This window comes from Gallinula chloropus, assembly GCF_964237585.1.
Source record: "Gallinula chloropus genome assembly, chromosome: 3".
Taxonomy (NCBI): domain Eukaryota; kingdom Metazoa; phylum Chordata; class Aves; order Gruiformes; family Rallidae; genus Gallinula; species Gallinula chloropus.
The window spans coordinates 20,119,190-20,133,775 of NC_140087.1; the positions used below are offsets into that span (position 1 = coordinate 20,119,190).

The window sequence follows — 14,586 nt, forward strand, 5'->3', positions numbered from 1 at the left end:
TTTTGGATTGTCTCAAACCAATTAGATGCAAAATTAAAAGTTTAGTTGGCAATTACAAGAAGTACTGAGAAGTGTCATAGTCTTTGACTCCCTTGCTTCCAGGAGGCAGTGGGTGGGAAGGAATAAAAGCATACCTTAATTATACAGTCTAGCTGTTTATTTTTACAGCTGTAGCACTGCTGAAATACACAGCAGACATCCTAATTCCACCAAGGATGGTCCCTGGGTATTGCACCTGCCAGTCCTGCAGTCTTGGTACCAGTTGGGGATGTGTGTGGGGCTGAACAATGCAGGAAGACTACAAGAGGTTTATCCCATTAGAAATAAATTACAGTGTAGTGTAGCATGAAAATGGTGTGTCAGTGAATACAGAACACAGGATTACCTTCTGTCTCTTCCCTTTATCATAGATAACAGAAGCAGTATGGGAAGGAGATTTATATTGCACTCATTTGAAGCTGACCAAGCAATTTAGATGAGATGAAATAGGGATTTTATTTCTGGAGAGAAGAATGTGTTACTGCTAAAATGCCATTAATTGCTTTATTATTTAAGGCACAAGTTACATCCAGTAATTTGTTGGTCTCCTATTTTTTCCAGTGGAAATAATTCACTGTGGAAAGATTATTCTGTCAAAAAAATGATGATGAACTTACTAACAAATTTAGTTGAAAGAGGCTGAACTCTCAGCTTCTATTTATCCCCATCTCTATCTGTCTCTAAGCACTCTGTGCATGTGTGTGTGAATTTCGGTACAGCCAACAGTGACTTTACTAAATAGGAAAATCTTAACAAAACTCATGGCAAATAACCAGGGCAACCAGGGCAAGAACAACAGGCATCCTCTTGACATGTTGGGAAGCTGCTGGCTGTCACATTGCAGTAGCGGTGGCACTGCATGTCCATTGCAAGCAGAGCTTTGCTGTGCTGGGTGCGGGTAGAGGATGGGAGTTTAGGAAAGGTCCTGGGCTCTCCTGGAGTGAGAGGCGCTCGCCGGGTTGGACCAGACCCATCCAGGTCAGGTACTAATCTCTGCTTCTGCTTCCCTGCCCTTGCATATGCCATGTAGGGCTTGCTAGTACTTGCCATGTAGTACTCTGCAAGTACTGTCCCTGCCCAAGCTTCCCTCCTTTGGTCCTTTTTTTGCCATTTTTATAAAATCGGTCTGTTATGTCTCTTTGCTACTGTTGATGCATTTTTGTTCCCCCGCCACCCTGCCACCAGGAGGCTGGTGGCCTATCTCCATCACCCAAAGCTGTGCTCTTTCTCCCATGACTTCATGCCTAGAATTTGCCGTGCCAGTATTAACCCAGTGGTTGCACACAGTTAATTTATTGGCCATAAAGGCAAATCAAGCTGAGCCCGAAGGAGATGCATCTCCATGCAAATCACAGTTGTCTTGTACAAGCCCTGCTTGCAGTTGCTGTAGAATTTCTGCTTGCTGTTGGCTTTAGATCAAGGGAGATTTGGAGGTTGCAAGATGAGCAGCATCTTTTGTACCATTAGAGAAAGGCATTAAGGTGTGTGTCCAAGGAAGACCAACAAAGCTAGTGAAGGGTCTAGAGCACAAATCCTGTGAGGACCAGCTGAGGGAACGGAGTTGCTTAGTCAAGAGAAAAAGGAGGGTGAGGGGAGACCTAACTGTTCTCTACAACTATCTGAAAGGAGGGTGTAGTGAGGTGGGTGTTGGCCTCTTCTCCCAAGTAATAAGCCACAGAACAAAAGGCAGTGTCCTCAAGTTGTGCCAGAAGAAGTTTAGATTGGATATTAGGGAATATTTCTTCACTGAAGGGATTATGAATCACTGGAACAGGCTGCCCAGGGCAGTGGTTGAGTCACCATCCCTGGAGGGATTTAAAAGATGTGGTGCTTAGGGATATGGTTTAGTGGTAGACTGGCAGTGCTGGGTTAATGGTTGCACTTGATGATCTTAAAGTCTGTTCCAACCCAAACAGTTCTATGATTATATGATGAGTTATTTGGGTCACCTCTAAAGCCCTTGCAAGTATTGCTTGCTTTGGTCACGGCATCAGCAGTTTCCTTACATCTAGGGCAGGGGGCAAGAAAACGTGCGTCTGGATGTGTGCAGGATGCATGCGGGGACCCTCTCCTTGTGGTGCCTGGAGCTCAGCTCTGTGGACTGCAGCAAGGGCATCTGTCCCTGTGGCAGAAACCCCTCCAGGTGCAGGGCTTGCTGTGCCTGAGGTTTAACTCAGCTCTTTGCCAAACCTCGTTAAGGTTTTTGGACTAAAAGAAGGGCTCAGTCATAACCTAACATGGAAACATCCTAATTTTCTGTGTCCTATTTATGTAGTTGTTCTTTATTTTTCAAGGGAGGTCTAAATTGTACTTCATGTGGTTGCTGCCATCATTTTCCCCCACTGCCAGCTGAACAGTGATCATGGCAAATTAGATCTGTCCTCACACTGATGGACTCAGAGTTTTTTTTCTGGAGGGAGGTGATAATTATATTGTACTTGAAAAAATAATAGTTTATCCGTGAAACAAGATATTTGAGGCCATTTCTTGTGTTTTCCAGTTCTTTACAAATAGAAATGTTTCCAAGAATAACAGCTTCATCTACATATATATTCATATATATAAAAATATATATATAAAAATAGTTCCATTATAGCTCTTTTCCTTGTGAGACAGCATTGTGCTGTCTTGGTCGGTATTTAAAGCTGCAGTGAGACCCCAGAGTTGCCAGTGACTCTTTATCATTTGTGTCACCATCGATAGGGAAGAAGAATAGCTTTTAGAAAAACTATTTTTGTTACAGATGTGTAGACGTGAATTTATAGCTTCAATCATGCTTCCAAGAGAGCATCTGTGAAAGTGAGATAGTTATGAAGCTGGATAAAAGAGCTGGCAGGACGAGTTAAATATTGCAGGGAGGTGGGGAGGAGCACAGGAGGGGGTAACACCGGAAAACATCCATTGGGAGAAGCGAAGCTGGGGGAGGTATGCAGCCATTAAACCTCACCAGTCCCTGACCAACTGTTGGCTTCTTTCCTGCTGGTTTGGGTTTTTTTAAATTACAGTTTGACATTGCCTGGTGTGCTTATTCCCACCCTTATTTACAACAGGCATTTTTTTATAAGGCTCGGAAGCGAGCGAGCACTTTTTCCAGCTCTCTGCTCTCCATGCTGCTGGAACATCTGTACACACACACTTTTCCTGTCTAAAGATAGTTTTAGTGAGCGTGCCCAAAATACAGCTTCAGGCTTCGGTTTGTTGTTGTCTTAGTAAGCATAAAAATATGTTCTAATATTATGTCACTCTGGTTGTGTGTTTCAGCAGCTGAACTCTCTCTGTGTCCAGTTTGTCAGGAGCGGCCTTGCTTCCTGTGATTTGTTTTTCCATAGCCCAAGTCCTGGGTCACTTATGTTGACCAAGCCTGTGCGTTGCACCCTCTCTGTGACAATGATTGTTCTCTCCCAGTAGGATAACTCAGGCATGGTTTTCTGCAGGAATGACGTGACCTCCTTTGATTGACCTCATGATCTGACAGCGATGCCATTTAAAACAGCATCCCTTCCCACCCACCGCTTCGCTCATGTTCCTGTCCCTGCAGGCCTGGCAACAAAATTCCTGCCCCTCTTTCCACAGTGCCATCAGCATGTCAGATATTCCTGCTTTTGCTTCCTAAATTTCCTGACTTGACCTCTCCCCCTCCCTCCATCTAACACAGGTGTATTACACTAATCCCCTCCGCAGATATATATGTTCCTGCAGTGTGCACATTGTAAAATGAAATTTACTTGGTTGTGGACCTTTCCTTACTTTTCTTTCTGTTTTATTATATGTAGTTTAATGCATTGTAGCCTGTGCTGTATGGTCACAAGGCTTAATCTTGCACTCCCCATTGCACATTCCCAGGTAGGAAATGGGTATTGGAGCTTTGTGCTGCCTGGGGACATGGGGAAGAGAATCTCTGCTAAAAGGCGAGTTGTGCTGCGGTTGCATTTCTGGGTCAGCTGGTGTTTGGAGAGCTGAAACATGCTCAGATGTTCCAGATGACTCTGGTGGCAGAGGTAGAGAAGAGTACAGAAGTGACCAGGATCATCCAATGTAAATGTAAATAGATATCACAGTTCACGTATTTGCATGGAGATGTTAATTTTTGTTGAAAAAATTAAAAAACACACTAGGTGCTTTTATACATAAAGCAAAAAAAAAGTGCCATGATCACATGTGGTTGTAAAAGCTTTTATACTGCTGTAAGCTTGGAAATGTTAAGTGGTGAAGTGGATGAGTTATGTGGGTCATCTCAAGTGAGCGCCCATAAAAAAGAGCTTTGCAGCTCATTATCGGTTATTCTCTGTCTGAGGCTTATTTTATGGAAAGGGAACTTTTGAAACTTTGAAGATTCTGATTTTTATTGATGTTCTTCATCTGTCCTTGGAGCGGCAAAGGCGGGCTCTCCTCCCTGCAGGAACCCAGCACGCTTGGTCTTAAGGAAGGTGGAGGCATCAGCTTCCCTAGCAGAGAAGACGTGTGTCCCCTCGCTGCTGCTGGCCACTCGGAGCCAGGAGAAGTAGGCAGGAACCCATACAGCTGGCATCCTGGTTATGACTCTTAGTGGCTGCCAAAGTGGGTTTAAAATAGCTTTTACTCAGAAAGCGCTATTACAGATTTGTATTTGAGCTATTTGGACTTCACAAGGGTTGGAAACCGAGATGTCAAGCAGTGCAGCTTGCTGGGTTTTTGACGCAGGCTTTCACCTTGTGAAGTTTTTGTCACATAAATTTCTGTTTTGAGCTCTGGCTGCAGGGTGTTTGCTGTAAAGCGTGCCATTGTTCCAGGGCTGAATGTTTGCCCTTCTTCGGCATTTGGGTTATCCACATTTATGTTGCAGTGATGACCAGAGGCCAAGTAGGTGGGTTCTGGGTGAATGAGGGGGGCAAGCCCCTGCCCAGCAGCCTGATTTACTGGTTTCAGAAGGCTGCTGCCATCTGGGAGTGTCAGCTGCCAGTCCAGAGCTTACTGGGAATGGATAAAGCAGGGATAATTCAGGTGAGGCAGCCAAATGTGCACTGTAAAGGCACTTTACAGTCAGGACATCAGTGCTGCCTTCTTCACCTGAGTCAGCAGATAGAAATGCTCAGCTCATTGTGTCACTGACTCTCATCATGTATTGCAAAACCTTAAAAGCCCTGACCTACTATTTGGTGTTTGCCAACACCAGTTCTGGTAGGCCCAGTGTGAAAGCAAGCTGTTAGAAATACCAATTAGAGATACGTGTTTTCTCCTTCCCAATGGACACTCCCTCTGCCCTGTCCTTCACAATGCTCTCTGGACAGCATCCATGGGAGAAGGATGGGGGAATGACATTTTGGAAGACAAATGTTTTGAGGAGCATCTGGGAGAACTGGGGCTGTTTATCCTGGAGAAGAGAAGGCTGAGGGGAGACCTAACCGCTCTCTACAACTATCTGAAGGGAGGTTGTAGAGGGGTAGGGGGTGACCTCTTCTCCTTAGTGACAAGCGATAGGACAAGAGGAAATGGCCTCAAGTTGTGCCAGAGTAGGTTTAGATTTGATGTTAGGAAAAATTTCTTCACAAAGTGGATTGTTAGGGATTGGAACAGGCTTCACGAGGAGGTGGTTGAGTCGCCATCCCTGGAGGTATTTAAAAGATGGGTAGGTGCAGCGCTTAGGGACATGGGTTAGTGGTGGTTTTGGCAGGTTAGGTAAATGGTTGGAATTTGATGATGTGAACCGTCCTTTCCAATCAGGATAGTTCTATGATTCTATGAATGGTGTCAGGGGAGAGGTTGAATGGTAACAGTGAAGTGGTGGGAAATTTTCTCCATGTTCATGGTATGCCTTAGTCAGGGGCACATACAGGTTGGAAAGCAGGAAAGTCGGAAAGAAAACACAAGCAAACAAAAGAAAAGTCTAAAATATGTATCAAAGCCAAGTGGGTGCTATTTGTATACTGTATAGGAGGGCATGAGATAGTTTATATGGGATGTTGTCTCAACCATCAGTGTCATTCAGTGATGCCTTTGCCTCTGATCTGCAGCTCTGGTGAGCCAGGGCAGGTAAAACCCTGTCCCCTGCCCCCCTTCCCTCACCAGGCAGCATGTGTGCTGTGCAGAGCACCAGCACGGGGACCAGCTCAACGAAAACTTCATTATGTTTGACAGTACCTTCTGAGCTGAAGCAGTGCCACGATTGGCATGACAGCAGTGAATCCCAAAATTGGTTGATTGCCGAGAGAGACTTTCAACTGTGAAGAGAGACATGAAGGATAAAAAGAATTAAATGCCTAATTATACTTCCTGGTTTTTGGAGCATGACTGTTTTTCCTCTTTCCTGTTTAATTTACCTTAAGGTGCCATATATTCCACTTGAAACTGTATAGGAATTTGGTAAAGCAACCTGCATGTCAGAATTAAGAGGATTCTGAATTAGTTGAATATTGGACCTTTTTAATGGGAACATATTTAGGGCTACCAACATAAAGGGGTTATTTGGCCAATATTTCATGTCCTGGTGACAGCCCCTATAGAACCATGCAATTACTCTTGCTCCTAAGGGACTAGAATGAACTCATTGCCTTAGCTTCAACTTCTCGTGACAGAAGTTCTCTCCCATTTTCATGGGCTCCTGCTAACATTTTTTCATTAGAATTCTGGTTATGAACATCATTTCTTTGGTGTCTCCTTCTGTTAGTTCCTTGCTTCCCACATGGTGTTTTATGTGAAGGTCTTTGTGAGTTGCTTAAAGGAGTAAAATCCTTCATGGTAATGGAGATGCTAACATGCGTGACAGTTCTTATCCACCCAAAAATGGCAGCAATTGACTTGTAGTTTTTCATATAAACTGATCTTTCACTCAGAAAAGTTTTCACTTAGAGAAGGTAGCTATTAATTACTTATCTATCCATGTTTCAATATGCCACCATCTCGTTAAATAGCTCCCTTGTCTATTTCTTTCTGAAGCTATAAAGCACTCTTTTCTGCAGAACAAGCTCAATGACATCTTGACACTTCCCTAATGTTTTCAAATCCTAGTGGGTTTGAGTGAATTATTGGATTTATTTGAACTTGAGATTCAGGGCTTGTAAATATGCACAGATGAAAGCTAAAAAGGTTGACAAAAATGCACTTGCAGATACAAGTGCCAGGTTTGACCGAGTTATCTTAGGCAACATGAGCCTCATCAAGTCCAGGAACTCGTGTGATCATAAATCTGTGGTGATAGCAATTGTTGTCTTGTATTGCAGTGGTTAGTGCCATCTCCACTATTGTTAGATTGGACCCTGGGGAAATGCAAAGGAAAGCCCAAGTTTCACCCACAGTGTTAAGGTACTAAGCAAGCCAAGCACTTGGAGAAGATCCTTATCTTCACTTTGTAGATGGATGGTAAGGCGAATGCATGATACCAAGCTGCTGAAGAGCACCTAATGCAAGTGTTAGCTGGTGGGTTCTTGTCTTCCAAATGTTAGTCCAGAGCCTTGATGCTGAACGACACTGCTTTCATGGATTGGTGCTGCTTTTCTCTTACCAAACAGCAGGGCTGCTACCCACAAGAGATGTGGAAAGATGTATTCACCCAATCAGTGAAGCTTTCAATGATGGCATTGCTAAGGATGATTTCAGGAGCTGATTTCTGATATTTTGATGGTCTGAGGATTTGGAAAATCTGTGAAACCCTCAACCATAGTTTTCATAGAATCATAAAATGGCATGGGTTGGAAGGGATCCCAATGATAGGATAGAATAGAATAGAATAGAATAGAATAGAATAGAATAGAATACAATACAATACAATACAATACAATACAATACAATACAATGGTCTGGGTTGGAAGGGACCCCAAGGATCATAGAGCTCCAACCCCCCTGCCACAGGCAGGGACACCAACCTCCAGGCCTGGATCTACACAAAGCTGCCCAGGGCCCCATCCAACCTGGCCTTGAACACCTCCAGGGACGGGGCATCCACTACTTCTCTGGGCAGCCTGTTCCAGCACCTCACCACTCTCTGTAAAAAACTTCCCCCTAATATCTAATCTAAACCTTCCCTCCTTTAGCTTCAGTCCATTCCCCCTTGTCCTGCCATTATCTGCTCTTCTAAAAAGTTGAATCCCCTCCTGCTTCTAAGCTCCCTTCAGGTACTGGAGCATAGAGCATCCACTACTTCTCTGGGCAGCCTTTTATTTCAATGAAAGTATTTGTGTAGTGACATTAAGCAAAGAGGGCAAGTGGGTGGCACCTCTTTTGGTACTACTTCTGCCACTTCACTTTCTGAGCGAACTGCTTTAGTTCGAGTGCTCCTGTCATACCACCAACTCCTGACGAGCACAGATGTTTGTTAACTGGCTCTTTGCAGGGGATGATCGGATCAACAGGTGTTTCGTTTACAAGTTTCACCTACTCAGCTTGTTTTCTATTAATAACTTTGTGTTTTAATCCTGTAAATATATTGTGCCATGCATCTGTCTATTTGGGGAGCTAATCCTGTTGTGGTAGGCATCTATTTCAGGAACAGCATAGACAAAGCACAGTGTATTCAAGTGCAAGCCTCTGTTATTGTCTGCAGTGGCTTATATTGCTGGCACTAGTGTAATGTAAGAGTTCAAAAAGGAAAGATGTTATTTGCAGTGTGAACTCATTAAAAATATTCTGTATGGGTTTTTCCCAAAGAATAAGCAGACCAGGCACAGTGGGCCCTGTGCCAGGGTATGTAATAGCCTTGCACAGCATCGGCTGAAGCTCCAAGTTGGATAAAAGGCAGCTTTTTATGGGTTTGTTGAATATTGCTTTAAAAAAAAAAAAAGGAAAAGAAAAAGAAGAGGTTTGTGTACAGAAGTAGCAAATTAATTCAGTTCTATCAGAAAGTAGGTCAGTGACTGACCTCCCGATAGTATGAGGCAGCAGTTTCTAGCAGAAGTGACAGCTCAGCAGCATGAACCCTCCCTGTCTCCAGGAAACTTGTTTTGACAAATGTAAACACATTATAACCTGTATTCCTCTTACTTATTTATTTCTTTGCTGCTGCATGAGAAACCACAAACTGTCACTCTCCATCCCCTTTTTTCACCCCTTCTGGCCCCCAAAGGGAAATGCCTTGTAACATAGCTAATAATTTTTGCAGGGCTGCGTAATGAGTACGGTGTTCCAGCAAGGTTAGGGGTTGGGGTGGGTTTTTTTTGACAGCCGAGGTTGAGCACTGTAAACCAGACTTGACTAAAATCCAAACCAAAGACTTTCCAGTGGTGAGGGAAGTCACTGGGAAGACAGGAACTGGGCTAATTTAGGATCCCTGTGTCCTGGTCTTGCCTTGCTTTGCGCTGAAGGAAACTTTTGCGTATACCCATGTGCCTCTTCAGTGTTTGTACTGCCAGGGTTGGCATCTGCCAAACAAACAGTGCTTTGAACATACACTTGCTGTGGCCCAGCAACCCCTGAAATGAGATGCTTTTGTAATTTGGGGGGGGGAGGGGAATATAGAAGAGTTGGTAAGATTTTCCCTGCTATGCCCCACCACCCCATAGAGGGGGTTGGTGGCTCCTTGAACAGGCTGTAAAGAAAAATAGCCTCAGGGAGGCTATTTGAGGGGAGCGTGTTCCTCTTTTCATTGAGTTGTCTCTATCAGCAGGGATAAAAGATGGATTGTGGACTACTAGTTAGCTACTTTGACTGGTACCCTTTCCTGTGGTGATTTCTCCTGTGGAAATCACTGGATCAAAAGCTCAAGCAAGGTTTCCAGCTGCAGTGCCGAGGTGAGACCAGTCTCTGAAAAACTCTTGAGCTGGTTCATTCTCCTGATTCGCAGCTGGGTTGTACACACGGAGCAGAGAGGAAAATTTCAGAATGTACTAACCAATATAGTCCAATTTAAACAGTTTTTGCTAAAAATCTCATAAAACCTGACATGATTTTCTTTGCTACCTAGTTACCTTTCTAGCCTGAGGTGGCTTAAAAACATCCAGAGAAACCTGTGGTCATTTGTACAAACCCTGTACCAAGAGTGATTTTTTGCAATGTGATAGATAAACCTCTAGAGCCCCTCACCTGTGTGTTGCCATTTAATTGTCAGATTTTTAAGTTCATTTGTTTGGAAACTTTGCACTACAGTAAAAGCTGGATGGCATTGTCTCAGACAGAAATAGAGATTTGATTTGGGAGAAAGAGAATATATTTGTTAGAAACAGAATGCTTCTGGCTTTGGTAAAGGTTGGATCTGAGCAGATGCAAGTCAAGCAAGAAATCAGGTGGATTTAGTTAACAAAACTGGGTATGAGAAGTTGGGGAAGAATGAAGACCTATTTCAGTAAAGCACATGTTTGGTGCTGATGTTATAGGTACAGAGAGAGATCTGATGCCTTTTCCCACTGTTCTATACTTACAGAAATAACACATCCTATTCCTTACTCTCCTGCAATGGGGAAGGAGAGTCAGGATGAAAGCAGCTCCTTTAGGTCCTGGGCTTTGCTGAGCAGAGCTTCCTGTGCAGAGCTGGTGCAGGTTGAGACCCTCTGAGTTCAAGGCAATGTGAGCATCTCAGTCTCTTCGTAAGGCTTAAGAACTCGAGCCATTTTTGAAGCACCTCCCTCCCCCAAATGGAAAGCTGCAAGGATTCTCCCCACCCCCAAATGCTTGCAGGAGGTCCTGCCAGACTGTCCAGATAAGCTCCTTCCCTGTTTGCTGGTGGGCGGCAGACCTCAGTGCAACAGATATGATGCGGTGACCTTTGCAGCAACATGAAGACAGGCGTAGAGCAGAGACAGGAAAATTGCCCACGGTGTAGTTAGTCACTGGTGCCACTTGCCCTGGGAGAGGAGAGGCCCTCTTTTAACACCAGCAGCAATGAAGCTGGCCTTGCTGGTGGGAAGAGTGGTGCCCAGGGAATAAGAACGCTGCAGCCCTGCTTTCTTTGTAATCTCTAGCTAGGGGAGTTTGTTTCATACAGTCTGCATCCCGTGCAGGCAGTGACTATCCAGTGCATACTCAGTGTGTGTGTATACATATGTGTGTGTAGGTGCATGTATATATTTATCTATTTGTTTGTTTGTTTGTTTGCCTCTTCAGTTGCATGTATGCATCATCAAGGCAGCGAGACAACTCCATGTATTATTCCCTTTTGCTATGGAATCTTGGTGAGGGCTTGCTGAGGCAAAGGTCATCTTTATGTCTTTTATCTAATGCCGTGCAAGTAACAGCAGGAGGGGTACAGCTGTGGGATCAGTCAAGACTCTGCCATCCTCTCTGTACAGAAACCTGGAGGGCAGAGCAAGGAGGCTGCAGGAGATCCTCAGTCAGCATTTCCCTAATGTTGAACCTTCCCATGCTGGCCCTGAGTTGGTTAGAGCAGGCGCAAACTCACTCAAAGGATTTGGGAAGAAAGGCCCCTCTGTTTCTAAGATGTTTCTTCCCACTTGCAAGTTGGATCCATCAGGAAAAAAACTTGTCACAAATAAACAGGTACTTTTTCTCAAAAAAAAAAAAATAAAAAATAAGGGGACCCCAGGAAAACCCAAGTCCCTCTTTTTTCCTAATAGTATTCTTTGCTGGGTTAGTGGGAATGACTTGGGCTTTTCCATCCCAAAGTACGAACCCATGGAGTTTAAGTTGCTTGTGTTTCCTTCTGTACAGCGAAGAATGCATGGGAGGGATTGTATTTGGTTGTTGAGATAGCTTACAGTAAAATTTAAGATTATGTTGGTTTTCCTTCAAGGTGGAGGAAGACTAGTGTTACCTTCTGGGTAGTTACACAGATGAAGTTTTTGACTTAATAGTTGAATTGTCTTTATTTCAGTTGCGTTGACTCTTGGACTGAATCCGGTGAAGTAATGCCTTTCATGCGATGCGCTGAAAATACTTGTAAGGTTTTGTTACTTTGGGGGAGGGAGGCAGAAGTTGCCACTTGAGTGCTTTTCTAAATGTACAACTATCTAAGCTAATTAAGCATGGATGATATCATTCCAGTCAGCAGCACAAGATAATGTCCATCCTAACTGTAGTGATGTAAATATCCAAAATATCCTTTGCTTCCACTAGATCTATCAGAGAATAATATATATATATTATAATATATGTCATTTGTCAGAGAAGCATCTTGGATGATGAAGACATTCTGTACAGGGTGTGTGAGGTGTGAACAAGTGTAGAGTCCTTACAAAATTTCTCTGGCCCTTCACGTTTAGCAGGAGCTCTTTTTGGTTGATGTTCTGTGTTTTGAGTTTCATAGGGAATTTACATGGATCACTCTTGCACCAGTGCCGGCATAGGCAGGTGGATTGGATCTGCAGAGGTGCAACGTTGACTCTTTTTGAGACTTAGCAACCACTTGAAGCATCTCTTCTTTGTGCAAGTGTTAGGGGAAAAAATAACCTTAATTCCCTGTATTGCCAAGTTAACTTCCTGAATGAATTTCCTCTGTGTTCTTGCACAATGTGTGCTCTGAGAGGTGGTGGAGCTTAGGGAGTGGTATTGGAGCACCACAAGTCCAGGTCACTGGTGCACAACGTAAAAGCGGTGGCTTTTAAGTGCCGGTGGTGAAGCCCGTTTGGCAGGCGCTGAGAATGCTCCGCTGCCCTGGAGTATCACTACTGTTTTGATTTCTGTCTCAGGGTTGGGCCCCTTTCTTCTCGCCTGCATTGGCAATGTCCTGGCCGTCAGCAACGCCAGCGGTGAAACCAACCAGCAGCTTGGTTTGGTTGCTGGATGATGGTCCCTACCTTACATGGGTGGACTTGCAGAAGTGCAGAGCAAAAGATGAGAAAAATAAAGATAATGTGAAGCTGTTGAAACCTCAACCAAATGGATGCCTCGGGTATTTCCAGCTGGCTTGGTTCTCTCCATCCTTGGCCTTGCTTTAGGAGAGCATGAGGCTAACGTTTTAAGTTCACATTGCCGCAGAAACATGTCTCTCTTCAGCTGAGACCACTTTTTCTGTCACTGATTTCAGGGTGTAAATTACACAGATTATTTATCCTGCCCTGAGGAAGAAGAGGAGGAGTTAAAATTTAAGACCCACCATGGGCACGAGTGCTGACTAACACTTACTATCTTGAGTACACGGAAATCAATTTGGACCTTGCCTGATGAATGCCACCGCTCTCTTTTTTTTCTTTCCCCCATATAAAGCTATACAGAAGAATCGAGAAATAAATGCGTTTGCTTAAGATAACATTGTGTGACAGCTGAGAACAATTAAACCTCTTACTTGCAGCTACATTTTTTTCCCTTCCTTTCTACAGTAGGAGGGTGGTGTCTGCAGCTCTGAGTAGTTCACCCAGGGTATTTGTCATTGGTCTGATCTTATCTAGAACAAGTATCGTGCAAGGTAATTTATTTTAACAGCCTTTTCTCCTGGTTTTGCACAACATGCAGATCTGGGTTGATGGGAAAGGATTTTTTTTCTTACTAGAGTCTTTTTGGCAATAAACACGCCTAACTGTAGGAGAAAAAAAAAACAACTTTCACAACCAAGCTTGTTTTGTGAAGCCCAAACATTTGTGAAGCTTACAAACCCTCAAACTTTGCATAATGTGCCCATCCCTGGTCTCAAACATGAGGTGGCAGAAGAGGGAAGTGTTACTTTTTTTAACCAACAACTTATGACTGTGTCAACACATGACAGTTTGTCAAAGCTTGCTGTAGCGGTGCTGTAAATTAATTTTTAGCATCGGTTGTGAGTGGTAAACACTTTGTGCGGTGTGAACAGCTCTTAGTACAGTGTGAGTTGTCAGCAGCTTGTGAGCTACCCTAAAAGAAAAAAAAAAAAAAAGCAAAGGAGGGAAGGATGAAAGCTCATTTACTAGTACAAAATGGATCTGAGTCTGCAAAAATTCTACATGTGGTGGTATTATTTTTTTCCCCTCTTCTGTACCAGCTGGATCAACCTTGAAAATTTGGGTTTTTTCCGTTAGTAATGATCACCTGCAAAGTTGGGAAATCACAACTGCATGGTGCCTGGTAACAAACAGGTTTCTTGGGCTTTGTGGCTAGATGAAATAGAGGCCTACCTTTTTTGCCCTCCAAAGGCAAAAAAGAGGTTTGCCTTTGCTTGCTTGCTCTAAAAGCAGAACATGCCCTGCAAATGTGAGCATGTTCCTTCGTTGAGAAGTCTTGCATAAACAGCAAAAAAAAGAACCTCGAAAAATAAGATGGCGGCCCAAAGAGAAACGGTGAGGGCTGAACTCCTCCTCGTCCGTCCCTGTGCTGTTTCTCCTTGCTTATCCCAGCTTCTGCGGTGGAGCTGGCAGTGATGGTTCATGCAATAGCAGTTGATGTGATGGAAGAAAATTATTTGGTACAAAAAGCCAGGGAATATGTATTGTAGAAAACAACTTTTCAGATACAAACCTATTTTAACCTGTCACTTCAGCAGAACAAGCAGTAATAACCTCCCAAACTAACAATGACTGTTAAGTTGAATATTAATTCGCTCAGTCGTTGAATTGCTAACATGTCTACAACTCATAAGTGAACACCCACTCAAGAGAAAGGAAAAAGAAGTTGGTGCCTGGAATTCCTGGCCTTGCTGAAATCACCTGCGTTTTTTTGGTGCTAACACCAGTATTTCGCCTTGGGTTTCCTGGGAATGCCTTGAGTAGAACTAGATGA

General features: G+C 43.7%; 1 long non-coding RNA gene across 1 annotated transcript in view; it reads left to right on the forward strand.

Annotated features, from left to right (window-relative positions):
- LOC311190341 overlaps nucleotides 1-14,586 on the forward strand; it is a 107,300-nt gene that overhangs the window by 72,457 nt on the left and 20,257 nt on the right. The window lies entirely within an intron of this gene.